This window comes from Polyodon spathula, chromosome 1 (genome assembly GCF_017654505.1).
Source record: "Polyodon spathula isolate WHYD16114869_AA chromosome 1, ASM1765450v1, whole genome shotgun sequence".
Lineage (NCBI taxonomy): Eukaryota > Metazoa > Chordata > Actinopteri > Acipenseriformes > Polyodontidae > Polyodon > Polyodon spathula.
The window spans coordinates 71,863,425-71,878,631 of NC_054534.1; the positions used below are offsets into that span (position 1 = coordinate 71,863,425).

Below are 15,207 nucleotides of genomic sequence, written 5' to 3' on the forward strand. Positions count from 1 at the left end.
GTTCCATTTCGCAACAGTCATTTGTTTTTCATTGTAATTTAATGTCTCTACAGAGTTAAAAAATTCTTTTCTTAAAGAATTGTGTGACAAGCTTTGTTTCTAATTGAAACTGGTATTGATTGTGTTTACTTTGTAACTTAATTACAGAAGAGCTAAAGGAAGTAGTAAGGTAAATACTAGGTACAGCAAGGGTTTTTGCAGTTGAAGGTATGGGCAGCAGTCCAAATTAAAAGGTTGGTGGCACTAACCCTTGAATTCTCACATTATATTCATGTGCAGTAAGCAAATATTTATTGATGATTGACTAGAAAAGGGATGTTAATGATTTATTATTTCATGCTATTAGTAAAAAGGTGTTGGTAAAGAAAACAATGAAAAGCATATCCAGTAAAAAAAAAAGAAAAAAAGTACTTACTATTAAAAAAATACAAAAACAAACTAACCATATTGATCGCAAAAAAGACAGAAAGTAGTACCTAGTGACAGTCTCCACAGAGAATAGTAGTTAATTATTGTGGCAGGCTGGCGAGTGGATAGAGGCCCAGAGACAGACTGCAGTTCAAAAAAATAACTATTTTATTATAAACACAAAAATGAAAGGGCACAAGGGCCAAAACAAAGCAATTTAAACACAAAAAAGATAAAAAGCAAAACTTACAAAAATAACAGTTTCCAGGCTGGGCAATGCCTTCACTGGATTCAAGTTTTCTACACAACCAAAAAAAAACCAACCTGCTTCCTCAGCTCCCTCCCTCCAAATGAGAAGCAGAGGCCTCCTTTTATATCAGGTGGCTGGGCGCTGATTGATCGTTAATCAACCTAATCAACTAATCAACCCCAGCCACCTGAACATAATAAACCCAGGCAGGCAGGGGAAGTTAACCCCATCCCTGCCAATTTAAAAGGGCAGAGCTTTGCTCTGCCACACACCTCCCCCCATGTACAACGTACACCGGCCGCAATCGGCCAACTCCCCCCTTCCCCCCCACCCTCCCCACCCCCCTCCCCCCAAGAGTCCAATTATGTCCCTTGGGTGGGCTGTTATGGTGGGTGGTGGTGGGCGGGGTTGATGTCGGAGCCCCCAAGCCTTCTTTGGTTGAGGGGGCCCCGAATGTCCAAGGTAGCATGGCGACGGCGGCCCGGCTCCCTCTGGTGGCGGAGGCGGCGGCGGCGGCCCGGCTCCCTCTGGTGGCGGAGGCGGCGGCGGCGGCCCGGCTCCCTCTGGTGGCGGGCGGCGGCCCGGCTGGTGGCGGAGGCGGCGGCCCGGCTCCCTCTGGTGGCGGAGGCGGAGGCGGCGGCCCGGCTCCCTCTGGTGGCGGAGGCGGAGGCGGCGGCCCGGCTCCCTCTGGTGGCGGAGGCGGAGGCGGCGGCCCGGCTCCCTCTGGTGGCGGAGGCGGCGGCGGCGGCCCGGCTCCCTCTGGTGGCGGAGGCGGAGGCGGCGGCCCGGCTCCCTCTGGTGGCGGAGGCGGAGGCGGCGGCCCGGCTCCCTCTGGTGGCGGAGGCGGCGGCGGCGGCCCGGCTCCCTCTGGTGGCGGAGGCGGCGGCCCGGCTCCCTCTGGTGGCGGAGGCGGCGGCGGCGGCCCGGCTCCCTCTGGTGGCGGTGGCGGAGGCGGCGGCCCGGCTCCCTCTGGTGGCGGAGGCGGCGACGGCGGCCCGGCTCCCTCTGGTGGCGGAGGCGGCGGCGGCGGCCCGGCTCCCTCTGGTGGCGGAGGCGGCGGCCCGGCTCCCTCTGGTGGCGGAGGCGGCGGCGGCGGCGGCCCGGCTCCCTCTGGTGGCGGAGGCGGCGGCCCGGCTCCCTCTGGTGGCGGAGGCGGCGACTGCGGCCCGGCTCCCTCTGGTGGCGGAGGCGGCGACTGCGGCCCGGCTCCCTCTGGTGGCGGCGGCGGCTCCTCCCTCTCGGGCTCTGAGAGCGGCGGCGGCTCCTCCCTCTCGGGCTCTGAGAGCGGCGGCGGCGGCTCCTCCCTCTCGGGCTCTGAGAGCGGCGGCGGCGGCTCCTCCCTCTCGGGCTCTGAGAGCGGCGGCGGCGGCTCCTCCCTCTCGGGCTCTGAGAGCGGCGGCGGCGGCTCCTCCCTCTCGGGCTCTGAGAGCGGCGGCAGCGGCTCCTCCCTCTCGGGCTCTGAGAGCGGCGGCAGCGGCTCCTCCCTCTCGGGCTCTGAGAGCGGCGGCAGCGGCTCCTCCCTCTCGGGCTCTGAGAGCGGCGGCGGCGGCTCCTCCCTCTCGGGCTCTGAGAGCGGCGGCGGCTCCTCCCTCTCGGGCTCTGGGAGCGACGGCAGATCCTCCTCCCTCTCTGGCTCTGGGAGCGACGGAGGCTCCTCACCCCTCTCTGGCTCTGGGAGCGACGGCGGCTCCTCACTCCTCTCTGGCTCTGGGAGTGACGGAGGCTCCTCCTCCCTCTCTGGCTCTGGGAGCGACGGCAGATCCTCCTCCCTCTCTGGCTCTGGGAGCGACGGCAGATCCTCCTCCCTCTCTGGCTCTGGGAGCGACGGCAGCTCCTCCTCCCTCTCTGGCTCTGGGAGCGACGGCAGCTCCTCACCCCTCTCTGGCTCTGGGGACGACGGCAGCTCCTCACCCCTCTCTGGCTCTGGGGACGACGGCAGCTCCTCACCCCTCTCTGGCTCTGGGGACGACGGCAGCTCCTCACCCCTCTCTGGCTCTGGGGACGACGGCAGCTCCTCACCCCTCTCTGGCTCTGGGGACGACGGCAGCTCCTCACCCCTCTCTGGCTCTGGGGACGACGGCAGCTCCTCACCCCTCTCTGGCTCTGGGGACGACGGCAGCTCCTCACCCCTCTCTGGCTCTGGGGACGACGGCAGCTCCTCACCCCTCTCTGGCTCTGGGAGCGACGGCTCACCTCTCTTTATTGGAGTGACCGGTGGATCTCCCATGTCTACCGCCAGGTAATTAACCACCATGAGGGCAACCTCTGGGAAGGAGGCCGGGTGGTGCTGTTCCTCCCACTGTTCCCACCTCTCCCCATCTCGACGCCACAGCGTGTTGATAACTATGGGGAGATCGTGGACGAGGTCTGCCTCAGGGTGCATCAACCAGTCCCAGATCTCCTGGGACGGTGGTGAAGGTGGTGGTGCTGGAGGTAGTGGGGTGGCCCCTGATGCCCGGGGTGAACACGGCACCTCTTCCTGGGCCTGGTTGTAGGGGCATCCTGCCCAGTTGTGGCCGTCCTCCTCACACCGGCCACACCAGTTTGCCGGTGGCACGTCTGGGCAGGACCGCCAACGATGGTCCTCCTTCCCACACCAGGAACACCAGGGGAAGAGGCTGGCCGGGTCCTCCAGCGGTGGCTGCAGCAGCTTACATTTCTTCAGCTGCTGCTTGTCCTGCCTTTTCCACTGTCTGCTCTTCTTTCCCATTTTTTTTTTTTTTCAAAAAAAAAAATAAATACTGCTCTGAGCCTCTAGGTGGCGCTATCCCACTTCTGACACCAAATGTGGCAGGCTGGCGAGTGGATAGAGGCCCAGAGACAGACTGCAGTTCAAAAAAATAACTATTTTATTATAAATAAACACAAAAATGAAAGGGCACAAGGGCCAAAACAAAACAATTTAAACACAAAAAAGATAAAAAGCAAAACTTACAAAAATAACAGTTTCCAGGCTGGGCAATGCCTTCACTGGATTCAAGTTTTCTACACAACCAAAAAAACCAACCTGCTTCCTCAGCTCCCTCCCTCCAAATGAGAAGCAGAGGCCTCCTTTTATATCAGGTGGCTGGGCGCTGATTGATCGTTAATCAACCTAATCAACTAATCAACCCCAGCCACCTGAACATAATAAACTCAGGCAGGCAGGGGAAGTTAACCCCATCCCTGCCAATTTAAAAGGGCAGAGCTTTGCTCTGCCACAATTATATAATTGTATAGCAAGTTATCTTTGATTGGTTGTTGTTATTTGCTGTTGGGTTTTTAAGATGCATTATTTTGCAGGAAGCAGACAGGAAAGATGACAATATGTAGGCATAGCAGGTCCTAAACATAACAGCTATGCCAACATCTTGCCTCCTCTCCGATACCTAATCTCTTCCAGTAATGATCTTGCTTCACAGAATGAAATATCCACTCCTCCTCCTGTCCTTAGCACTGAAACACAAGAACATAAAACCATGTAAGAATGATATGAATTGTGCTTCTTAGCTTCCAGTTACATTCAAAAGCTATAAAATAAAATAATTTTATAAAAAAATACAATTATATATCAAGTGTCAAGCAGAAAGGAACAAATTAATATAATTTTGATGTGTGGTGCAGATAGTCAAGGGATGTGGCCTCCCTATTAAAAACAGCACATACTAATGTTAATATTACAATATATGTCACCCTGTATACAAAAAAGAAACAAACAACTAAGTCAGAACATATTATCACTCAATAAGATACCACCTATTGGTTTTGGATTGGTGATTAACTATAAGATGTATTATGGTTATAACATTTTCTACCCCAGTTTTCTATTATTACTCTTTCTTCTGCCTCTTCTGGAAGAGAGGAATATTCTGCTTTTTCACTCGATTGTCCTCCACATTTTCCAGATTGTAGTCTTCAAATCAATAGGATGTCAGTTTTCATGTTGTCAATTCTCCCAGCACACATTCTGCCAGTAGAGTGAACAGAATAAACCCAAAATATATTACGAATTTAGTCAAAACTACCACTTGAATTGTGATGTAATTATCAAGCTGTATGTGTCATACAACACTGGATTTCTGATATCCCACTGTTTATTGAACATGAATCTAGAGATTCGCAGAACTATGGAATGGTTTGTTTAAACTTAATAACATAGGTGGGACTCGACTAGCAGCCTCAAATAAACTCTAACCCTTTTGCTTGAGTGTCTTTCATGTTCCAGTTGTTCAGAATATGGGATATGAACTTCGTGATTAACTGCTTTTCTGTCCACTTTAACTGCTTCTAACTGGACACACCCTACGATCAGGATTACTATACATCTTCACATATGAGTGAAGTGACATTTAACAGCCTTCATCCCTGGCTTTAGAGGTATGAAATGTTCCAAATATTGTATTTTTTGGAAAATATCATACACTTTGGGCATAATGACCATAACTGACCATCCTTGGGTTAGATCCCATTAAGTGCATTCCATATTGAAAAGCATAGTATGCGAAATAGCATTCAATGCGTGCTGTGCACTACTTTTATAACTTGCAATCCATATATAACATTCCAGAATTCTCCCACATTTTTATAAAGGACGTGTGTTATATAGCAAAAATTAGGGTGGACAGTGGCTGATGTCATAGCATTTAAGAACATATTGTACACCAATGCTTGTTTGATTCCTTGTAACTAATTGATCCCACAACTTCATACCTACAGAGTACTTCTAGTGCCACGTCTTCAAAGCCATCCTTCTGTATACTGAATGGTTATCACTGCATGAATAGGTAATCTTAGCAACTCCATTTATTCTTAAGAATCCGACTTTGGTGCACATACTTCTTTTAGTATGTGCTTTTTTCACTTTGTACGATACACTTTCCAAATTAAGGATGACCTTATGGCATGAGGTCAGCACTTCTGTTGAGCTTGTGCAAGATATCCTCATATCATTGTGCTATTTTTCTGTCTGCTTTCAGCCACACACATGCAATACTTATGTTTTTGGCTTTGCATGCATCATTTTCAAAATTGTTTAAAAATGTAAATGGTTCAAAGTTTTCTTCAAGTGTTAAAAGGAGAGGTTTGGGGGATGTTTACATTCTATTAATGATCATGTTGCTGTTAAGGTGGTAGACAGACCCCCATGCCTCAACATAAAAATAAAACACATATGGTAAATTCTGATCTTACACCAACACCAATATTAAAAACAAAAAGACAGATTCATTCATGTACGTTTCCCAGCCGAATAGTTTTTTTTTTAAATCTGCCTTTGGGAAAAGCACAGATCAAAGTAGTGGCTGCTAGCTCAAGAAATCAGTCTGTCATGATATTTTTTTACATTAAAACCAACTCCATAAAGTTATGAAATATACTTCTATTGTACTGAATCTTAAATGTGAACAATCTCACTATACAAAGCCAAATTTCACCTGTAAAACCCTCAACTCTATTAATCATTATGAAGTATAAAAAAAATAGTGTTAAAGTACGCAAGCAGCGGCCAATGTTTTAATTAGGCATATTGTTGCACTGTAACTACACAACAATATTTGAACAACAACCATGTACAGACCCAATGTTGTCACCGAACCACATTGACAACGTCAGTTTTAGAAACTCCAAATTCTCTGTCCATTGTCATAAGAATGTGATGTAGCAGCACATCTCATGCACATTCCTCACATTATAAGCAGTGTATGGCCAAAATGGGTATGTCTAAAAACGGTGAGTAAACTACATTCGCTCTACTATAACTATAGGTATACCAAGTAACAAGCAATTCTTTATAACTGTTAGCCCTGACAAGAAACTGACTAATATTATTAATTATATTATAATAATATAATATATAATTAATAATAATAATAATATAATTATAATAATAATACTCCCATCTACATCAGTATGTTTTTTTTTTTTTTTTTTTTTTTTTTTTTTTTTATGTGATTTGTTCAACATTTCAAATTATTGCCATTTGTAGGTGACTCCTAAAATTACAGTGTTTTATAATTTGGTAGTTTTATAAGCAAAGTTATCAAAAAAATAAAGAAATAAAAAATAATGAAACTACTACGAAGTAAAAAATGCAGCCCATTGCAAAATAATAATAACTAAGCATAGAAAGATTATTATCCTTTGCTTTAAGCATAAACTTTTTAGACCCTTAGGTGTAAAATAAAATGCAATTCATGTCCAGTCTTAATTGGTCTCCCATATTACTGCGGTGGACTACCGACCTTAGCACCAGGCTTTAGCGACCTTATTAAAGTAAAATCTCTTAAACCCAATTCTTAGGGCATGATTTGTTTCACAAGAATGAAAGTTTGAATGAGTTTGTTCAAGAAGACAAATACGGAACTTAATATCCGTTTTCTGCAAACAAAAAGTTACAAAAAAATGCATGGGTGAATTAACATCAACTGAGGAATAACATTCTACTGGCAAAAGCCATTATTATTATTATTATTATTATTAATGATGTAGTGGGAAATATGGGTGAGTAGGGTAACCTATTTTAAATTTACTTCCAGTATTTTGAAAATGTACTCTGCTAAGCATTGGGACTCAATTTATTTTTTATATGCCTATATCATTAACGCAAAGTGCTGGATTTTAGTTCCGTTCATAGACTACCAAGGATGAAGCTACCCTTATGTAGGAAACCATGTATTTATTATATACATAGGTGTATAATATGTGTATAGATATATAGAGTCAAAAAATGTTTAGCAAATACTGCATAGATAGTGCAAACTACTCTTATGGAATGTTATTTAGTCTTTTGTTATTTTTCATTTATGTATTTATTTTGGTATCTGTGTGATGATATGTCTGGGTTTTTGTTATGTTTCTTTCGTCTTTTTATTTTAGATGGTTTAATCAATTAGGCTACACTTGCAGGTTGTCAACACAACCTAGAAACATCTTGTAAACCCAGTTAAGAAAGCAGCATGATATCAGCAGTCACGGAAGGCCAAACTGGAACACTGACAGAAACATTTAAAAAATCCTCACACATTATAATATTAATTAGGTCATTTGAATTTTGAAGGAGAATTTTTCTTCCTAAAAGAAAACTACATGTAAACCCATATTGCCCGAATTGGATTGTGCACGTAATCCAAGCCAGTGTAGGCAAACTACTTGCAGAACATTATCATAAGCATAACACATTTATCACTCAAGTCCTGCTTTGCTGTTTATTATTTTGCTGTTGATCTTTTGCTTGCTTTTTAGACTTTATTATTTAAACTTTCTGTAAAAGTCCACCTCAAAAGCTGTGCACAATCCCCTTCGCAAAATGTGTGCCTTGCAAAAATTTGCACTTTTGCACAAAAAGTTATAGTTTCCAACATGGCACAAAACAGTTTCACGAAGTTGGAAAATAGCAGTTTTTTGCTCAATTCACAAATGTCTTTGTGCCTCACAAAACCACCTGCACATTCATTACCAATAGAGCAGAAATGGACAAGAGCTACGTGTGAATGTGCAAAATTGGAATACTACACGACAATGGACTGTTAACAATATCCTGCAAAGCAGCTATCATAGGTGTACAGTACATACCAATATTCCTCAGACAAGTCTACACTGAAATTTAACCTGCACATGGAATGCACAATCAAAGCTCAACACGCATCAGTAGTATTGGTACCCCCGAAGTTGCATGCACACCCCCACAAATATATAAATAAGCTACTAAATGGAGAAATAAAACAATGGACTACAGGATAGTGTAGGCTATTCAACATATAACTTAAATAAAAAATATATTGTAGCGACTTGCTAACCGGATAAGTGTTAACATGAAGGAGACATACCAAATATCTCTGCAGCATCAAACTCCAATCTTTATTTTACAGAAACAGGCCTGTCAGTCGTGTTCTGAGTAGCTCTGACCTGTGCTCCTTACACTATACATAAACATATTTATAGAAGTGTGTACTGCAAAAATAACCCACAATGCTGAAAACACTACTATATTCAGAAGCCCCAAAGATGGGAATCTCGGCATGCAGCCGGCCAAGACTGCTGCCTGTGGATGCAGCCTGCACATGTGTATCCCTTACTTATACTCCTGCTGAAAGCCCCTTCCAACTGCCCCCCACTCACCACACACTATGCTCCTACCACACCTGTATGGCATAGTCAATAGCATATAATACAGATCGTGGGTACACATGAGAGACGGCATGGAATGAAGTTTTTAAGAAGGCTAAACATATTGCTGTTTTTGTTGTTGTCGCTCATGTTAAGACTATAATGCTTATATATATATAATATATATAATGCATTAAATTATCCGTGTTTCTGCTTTAAGGATTTTTATTGTGACTACTCAATAAATACATTTTTAGCTGGAAATATTTAGTGTGAGGTTGTTTTATTTTTAAGTTTTTGATTGGTGTTTGGCAGTGCTGCTATTTGATTGTGATAATTCTGTATTTCAAAAAGCATCAAGTAGCCTATTATTTTATGTTATATACACTAAGTGTACAAAACATTAGGAGCACCTTCCTAATATTGAGTTGCACCCCCTACTGCCCTCGGAACAACCTCAATTCGTCGGGGCATGGACTCTACAAGGTGTCGAAAGCGTTCCACGGGGATGCTGGCCCATGTTGACTCCAATGTTTCTCACAGTTGTGTCAAGTTGGCTGGTAGTGGATCTCTGCTCCGAATAGCTCGTTCCATCTCATCCCACAGATGCCCAATTGGATTGAGATCTGGTAACTGGGCAAACCACTGCAGTAAGCTGAATTCACTGTCATGTTCGTGGAACCATTCCTGGACAATCCTAGCCTTGTGGCATTATCCGGCTGAAAAAATTCATTAGCAGATGGATACACTGCTCCCATGAAGGGATGCACCTGATTGGCAATGATGTTCAGATATCCTGTGGCATTCAAACGGTGCTCCACTTTTATCAAGGGGCCCAATGTGTGGCATGAAAACCCCACACCATCACACCGCCACCACCAGCCTGCAACGTTGACACGTGGCATGACGGATACAAGTACTCATATGGTTTTCTCCATACCCTAGTCCTCCCATCAGCATGAAACAGCAGGAACCGGGATTCATCAGAGCAGGCAATGTTTTTCCAATCCTCCTGTGTCCAGTGTTTTCTTTCCTTAGCCCACTGCAACCGCAGTTTCTTGTGTTTTGCTGAAAGAAGTGGAACTCTGTTTGGGCGTCGGCTGCCATATCCCATTCGTGTCAAGGTACGACGAGTTGTGCCTTCTTTTATGGGTCTTCCTCTAGATTCAGGACTACACCACTGCATACTATATGTAGTCATTGGCGTGTCTATGTACTATGATTGTTTGGTAACTTTAAAATAGCTACTTCCTCAGGCCGATCTGGCGACTTTCAGATCTGAAAAGTTGGCAACTCTGCTGATATCTCACCCCGAACCATCCTTCAAAGCAGACCTGTATTGGGTATAGCTTTTGTAATAGGTAAGATTTTGTGTGTTTATAAAAGACAACAGGTGGTTCAGTGGTAAAATAACTGTTTTATAAACCAAGTGTTGTTGTTGAGGGTTTAATTTCCTGCTCTGTTCTTTTTAATATATGATTTGAAAACAGGCAATGCAGGCTTGCATCTTGTATTTCATAATTATCCAAAAAAAGCATGTTGTTCTCATTTGACATATCAGGTAAAAACATTGCCTGTGATAAGAAGAGAGAGAAACAGGGTTTGGACCACAAACTATGGGATAGGACTATACCTTAAAATGTAGTTAGGCCTACATTATCACTGCAAACAAAATCTGCTTCAGAGACAAAATTGATTTACAATACAAAAAACTGTATGTGGTAAACAGTTAACAGTATTTTAAATTTAACTTTCATTAAGCTCACCCATTTTAGAATAGCCCACTTCAATTAAAATTCAAGTACAACCACAGCCTACAGACAAGTTTGTTGTAAACCCTCCTAAAAAAGCAGGTAAATAAAAAATAAAAAAGTCTTACAAAGGAACTACAATAGCGTATCAGCTTTTTTTTCTCATTGTAAACATAGCCAACGTACCACAAACTATGATGGTGACTTGTTTTAAAAAAAACAAATAGAACAGTGCTATACATGACAAGAGCAATAAATTAAACGTTATAATGAATCAGAAAAGTAGATGCTTTGTTCTCCTCTGGAATTAACCCTGCATGTCCTTACAGAATACATTATTAAATACTGTATTTATTTAAGAGCTTAAAGAGGACCACAGTGATTGAAATACTATTTGCAAAATGTTAGGCCTCCATGAAAAAGACAACCTATAGTGGTAGTGCTTAATAATACTAGGAAATATATATTTCACAATATGTAAGGGGATGTATTCTTAAAAAAAAAACCCTCCAAAAAAAAACGTACTTTTCAGTCTGTTTAGAACAGTTTTATGAATTTACAAATGTATTAATCAAAGTAGACTTTAAATAACTCATGAGTTAAAAATTTTGTGGACAATTGCCTTCCCTTTATGCTTTGATTATTTATTTTTATCTCCAATTTTCAAAACAGGCCTATGCATAAAGATCAGCTTTCATTGAATAGGAAAGCAATAAATGGGTAATTCTAAAATCTAAATTAAGATGTCCTGGAAAAGGTTCATTCAGGCTAAGGAGAAACTACTACTTTTTTTATGCTGAACAAATCTTAAACAATTATTCTTGCTGATATCAAGTGCACTGAATAGCTGTTCACTTAATCTAAAAAAAAAAAAAAAAAAGATAAGTAATATGGTATTATGGGGCACTGCCTTTTTAGCTATACTATTAGTGCTCCTTCATAATGTAAGCCAGGTGGTATGGCCATGGCCGCCATTTTCCCTACAACACAATTTCACCTGCATGTGCAATCTTAGCATATTAAATAAATACAGCGAGTATGGGCTCCTGGCTAAAGTGTTATTTTTTTCTAATATTGTGCTAAATTACTCATCTCTACTGTCAAACGAATGAGCTAATATGCTTGACTTCTTGCCTTGGGTAAAGGTGAAAATATCAGGGTGGGAATCCATTTTATAGCCAAATCACTTCTCAGAGCAGCAAACAATGCAGACATTGCTGTATTTTTAAATGCAATACACTTTTATAAGTAAAGGTTATTTGTGTTATTTTATAAATCATTTTGTTATTTAATGTTTTTGTTGGTTCCATAAGGTTCCAATGCTGGAAAAGAATGAGTACAGATATGAATTATCAGAAAGCTTTAAAATCAGGCTGATGATGTCGCTGAAGCTTAGTGACTGTGCTATATTTAGACATAGTTTCCCTCATACACACAGTGAGAGCCCTTAAAGAAAGACAAAGTGTTGAACTGGGAATGCTCTCTTTGGTGTATATTGATTTACTGAAATTATATTATTTCCCATTAGATTATACATGTCAGTCAATAAATCTTCCTGAATAAGCCAAGTGAATATAATAATGTTACTGTACATGTGAACCTGGGCGTGCTACCAGCTGGAGATCATGTACACGATATGATTAACTAATAAAAATATTAGGACAGCATTTTCCTTCCAAGTTTCCTTAAAAAACTGAAAATAAGAAAATACAAATAGAAACTGTTTTAATTGAGTCATTTGAAACCTTTCAAATGTGAGACTGAGAAAAGGATTTAAATTAGCAAGACCGGATGGAACAGATCTTAGAGATTTTAAAACTTTATGCACTTAAGAGATTTTTGTTTGATGAAGGTATTAGCAGCTGAGTAGACCAGTTCTTGCACTGGATTCACTAAAATTGTATGTTTCTTATGAGATTTAAATGTTGTAAATTGGATGTATTGAAAGTCAGTAATGTTGGTGGTTAACAAGCGGCTAACCCCTGATTAAAGTCCACAGTGTTTAAAAAGAAAAGTTTAATCCTCAGTTTAATCCTGTCAAAGTTGTTTTATTTTCAAAATGAAAATAAAGGGGTTCATTGAAAAGTTAACACAGAATGTTGCAAAGAAAGTCAACATACACTACAGACCTGCTTCACTGATTATATGTACTTATATTGCTGAAAGGAAAAAAAAAAAAAACAGTTACATTAAAATACTCATCCATAACAAAATTACTTTATATTAAAACCCTATTGTCTACCCCTTAGTTTTGTTCCATTACATTTTTGTATTAAACTGTTTTTTTTTTTTTTTTTTTTTGTAAATTAAGTATTATTTTAACTGTCCATCGAAGAAATTAGATGCACATTTTATACCCAAATACTACTTTTTTTAGAAGCAACATAACTGACATGTATCTTTTATTATATGCCAGTGAATTTGTGAAAACCACATTATAATAATATGACAAATAAAAAAACAGATTTTCATTCCAGCATACTGTAGCTTGCCATTATTTTGAAAAGACAGAAATACACTTTGGAAAAATTAACTAACCAGGCCCACATACATGTAAACTGTTGGTACATAATACGTTAATTGCATTTGTTTAGTTCTCATTCACTTTTATTTTATTAATCTAAGTATATTAGTCAAAGTCAATAGAAAGATGTGGGGTCCATGACACCTCTTGTTACTCACTTGAATACTAGATGGTAGCATGATTTTTGTATTGTAAAAGTATCAGGAGGTTGATGAATGAACTGCAGTTTTTCACAAAAATTACAGAAAGCAATTGACAGGGGTGTTTGATGAAAAGTTGTAAACAACTAGCAGGTTGTGCAGATAAAAACAAAATGTTACAATGCATTTTCTTTATTTATTTTTTTAACAACTGTATCTATGAAATAGCGAATCTATTGAAAATAACTAATATTTATTAAATAGATTAATATAATTCTGGAAAATTTATATATAATGTACTAGTAATAGAACATTGTCTTTAAAACACACAGATTGTACTGTAGAACATTAGCACCCATTTAAGACCTGCATGTATATAACTCATTAACAATACCACTATAGTATAAAGGCTATTTATACATTAGTGTTTGTTGGTTATATTCATTTTATTTTTTGCAGACATAATGCATAATATATTTTCCTAAATAACCAATGACAACTCTCTTATATTTGTATTAACAGTTAAACATTAACCATTATTTATGTGCTACTAAACAATTTGACCTTGAAGTTTTTTTGTGTTTGCATGTTTATAAAGTATATGAATAGGAATTTACACAAAAAGGTGACGTACTGTATATATATACATTTATACATTTGTGATTTAATCATATATAATTGTAACGTACACTTTTCACTCAATAAGTTAGTGAATATATATATAATATATATATATATATATATAGATATATTATTATATATATATATATATATAAGATAATTACTGTGAGTGAAAATGTGTACGTTACAATTATATATGAATTAAATCACAAATGTATAAATACATGCTACATTGTCCAGGACTTGATAAAGAACGACAGTCAAATTGTGTTTGAAAATCTGTTAAAAACAAATCAGACATAAAACAATTCTGACTTTAAAACACCTATATATCACTTTAGTATAATCCCAACTATACGTTTTGTATTTTATCTATAAATCCTCGGCTTACTTGGCTGGACTGAAGGTTTTTAATATGGGCAATTCAATACGCAATGTAAATATGTAACAACTAACAGCGATTTGCAGCTTTGCACCTAGTTTATATCATACCTGTGCATTTCCGACGAGTCTTAAAGTTGAAAAAATAGCCCTGTTGTCACATCAGCATTTATGAGGCAGTTCATTTCAGGACTTTCCTTGGCGAACCATCTTTTGGACCGCAAAAAGGAAAACTTAGAAATAGTTCACGGCAGATAGTTTTATGAAGTAACGCAAACGGGGAAATTGAAACGAAGACGTCACGCAGCGGTTGAGGCTTTTAATAGAGGAGCAATTTCCTAAGTAGTTTAGAAGTACAGCAGCATGCAGAGAGGTAGCAGAATAGCACCTCCCAATTTTAAAGAGGCCGTAACAGATTGAGAATTTCAGTTGCAGGCCACAGTGTGTAGGTTCCTTTATTGGTAGATGGGTACGATGTGAACCGTTTTTTTAATTAATTGTTTACAATGTAATTACAGAAAGCAACATATATTAGGATTCAGATGCCATTTACAGAGCGCACATTGCTTATTAGCAGCCTTAATAATTAGGGGTGGTTGGAAACTGTCAAAACGACTTGTCTTCAATGTAGTTGTCTAAACTGCCAATTTGGGCTGAGCTGACAGCAGCACTCTTCATACAACTTTATTCTCTAACCTCCCAAGCACAACAGAGAGTCATCCCGACCCCGCCACAACTGCAGATACAAAATTAAAGATAGCTATCAGTAACATAAAAAAAATAATATAGCAGGCTTCACGTGCTAGGACTATTTTTGTAGAAGTAAGTATTTAGTGTCAGACTGCATTAACACGTTATAAAACTGTACATGCTTGTCTCTAATAGTTTAAACACACACACACACACACACACACACACACACACATATATAAACCAGGAAATTCAGTGGTTGCATTCTTAATCTACATTATTTTCACATTTTTACATGTGATTGTATTCCCTCATTTAAACAGTTTGATAGAATATATAATAAATGTATTAAATTAGGTG

The 15,207-nt window shown here is 40.5% G+C and overlaps 1 long non-coding RNA gene across 1 annotated transcript; it reads right to left on the reverse strand.

Moving 5' to 3' along the window:
• Positions 1-3,867: 3,867 nt before the first annotated feature.
• Positions 3,868-14,460, reverse strand: LOC121298860. The gene is made up of 3 exons (XR_005947339.1): positions 14,269-14,460; positions 4,453-4,604; positions 3,868-4,093 (listed from the first exon to the last, which is right to left on the reverse strand). It is a non-coding gene; the product is annotated as an uncharacterized LOC121298860 (long non-coding RNA).
• Positions 14,461-15,207: the final 747 nt, after the last annotated feature.